Source organism: Palaemon carinicauda, chromosome 7 (genome assembly GCF_036898095.1).
Source record: "Palaemon carinicauda isolate YSFRI2023 chromosome 7, ASM3689809v2, whole genome shotgun sequence".
Taxonomy (NCBI): Eukaryota; Metazoa; Arthropoda; class Malacostraca; order Decapoda; family Palaemonidae; genus Palaemon; species Palaemon carinicauda.
In genome coordinates, this window is record NC_090731.1 from 31,427,651 (window position 1) to 31,430,150 (window position 2,500).

The window sequence follows — 2,500 nt, forward strand, 5'->3', positions numbered from 1 at the left end:
CTTTCTACACTGGGCTATGAAATATGTAGAAATTATTACTTTTGGAGCTTCAAAAGTTCATGTTGAACAGGGTGATAGAAGTCTCTTTTATATAGTTAATATATGAAAGATCTATTTTAATGATATTACTGTTCTTAAAAATTTTTATTTTAATTGTTCATTACTTCTCTTGTAGTTTATTTACTTCCTTTCCGCACTTACCTAAGAAAACTGAGAAATTATTACTTTTGGAACTTCAAAAGTTCATGTTGAACAGGCTGATAATAGTCTCTTTTTTATAATTCATGTATGAAAGATCTATTTTAATGTTATTACTGTTATCAAAACATTTTACTTTCATTATTTATTACCTCCCTATGTAGTTTATTTACTTCCTTTCCACACTTACTTAAGAAAACTGGGGAAATTATTATTATTACTTTCCTCTCTAGACTATTTTTCCCTGTTGGAGCCCTTGGGCTTATAGCATCCTGCTTAGCTAACTGGGGTTTAGCTTAGATAATAATAATGATAATAATAATAATATTAATAATATAATAATGATAATAATAATAATTTCTCTTAAGCTGTTCGAGTTATTTATATTATTATTTGTTATTCTCCCTTTCTGACTTGGGATACTTTATTATGGTGAAAGGGTTTGTATGCATCGCTACGATCATCAAAGCTTTACGAGTGAGGGCCACCCATACTAGGTTATTTTGCTATGAGCGATCAGATAAAAGTCTCCCACCATCATCAATCCGCAGTTGGCCAGCGTGGTGATAAAAACTAGCCAAGCCAAAGACATGAATAAGGACACGCCTCAGTGTCCTGCAGTGAACTAGAAACAGCTGCATTTGTAGTTGTTATTCTTCTTCTTCTTCTTCTTCTTCTTCTTCTTCTTCTTCTTTGTCTACATCTTTTCCACTTCTATGTGGGGTCGATGTTTCTTGTCTGTTTTCTTCATCTACCTCTGTCCCACACCTCATCACCGGTTAATCCCTTTGATCGAAAATCATCCTTGATACAGTCCACCCACCATAGCTTTGGTCCTCCCTCTTCTTCTCGTTACCTGTACCTCCATTTCCCTCACTATCCTCCCAATATACTGTTCATCTCTTCTCATGACATGACCATACCACCTCATTCTACTTTCTTGGATCATAACTGATAGTTTTCTAACTCCTGTGGTACCCCTAATTACCTCATTCCGTTAGAAAACTATCAGATAAGATCCAAGAAAGTTGAATGAGGTGGTATGGTCATGTCATGAGAAGAGATGAACAGTGTATTGGGATGAGAGTGATGGAAATTGAGGTATAGGGAACGAAAAGGAGAGGGAGACCAAAGCGAAGGTGGGTGGACTGTAACAAGGATGACCTTCGATCAAAGGGATTAACCGCTGATGAGGGTGTAGGACAGAGGTAGATGGAGAAAGCTGACCAGAAACATCGACCCCACATAGAAGAAGACGAAGAAGAAGAAGAAGAAGAGCAACAACAACAACAACTGCAGCTGTTTCTAGTTCTAATTTAACTAATCATTTCTATTTATCATTCTCCTTTCTCTTTTCCCCCCATCTTACTTCATAACCTCCCACAGTATGCATCTATTATTGGAAAACGAATTCTCCTTTTTTTTCGGGGGGGGGGGGTGGTTAGGGAAGGGCTCTGGTAACCATTTGGCCTTCAAGTCCACAACAAGGTTTATTAATTCAAAAGCAATTAGGTGTCACCGTCCGAACTATATTGGGAGCATTCAAAATAGGCCTGCCCTCGGCCCCCCCCCCCCCCCTCACCACATTCCCCTGTATAAAAATATGAGGTAATAGAAGTAGAAAAAATGGAATTTCAGTAATATGGGCATAATTTTCCCAAACCATATATTTTTTTCTAAACAACAGTAATAAAACTATTTCTATTATCTACATGGGTACACGCAAAGTATGTTTTCACGGTAAATATAACATTTTAATAACTACGTTACAGTGAAAAGATAATTGAGATATGTATGCAATGGACATATTTCCACAATATCTAGCTTTTTATGGATAGAGGAAAAGAGTTACATGTTACTGTCTGACAACACTTGTTCATTATTTTGAAAAGAAGAGTTTTATATTTGGAGTAATGGGAAATTTCAAGTTTAATTTCAATCATTGCATCGTGGTAGTTTAATAAGGATAATTTAACTTAGAAATAACTTTTATTCCTTCATATATATATATATATATGTATATATATATATATATATATATATATATGTATATATATATTGCATACCCACAAATATATATATATATATATATATATATTGTATTCAAATAAAAAAAAAAATATATATATATATATATATGTATATATATATATATATATATATATAAAAGGTTAGGATATATTAGATGAATAAAGCTGAATGCAAATTAGGCAGTGTACATAAGGCGTTCGACAAGCTAGTGATGAGCCATCTGTTTAAGTGTATGATGCGGCTAGTGTTTCGAAAGTTCACTGTACAACCA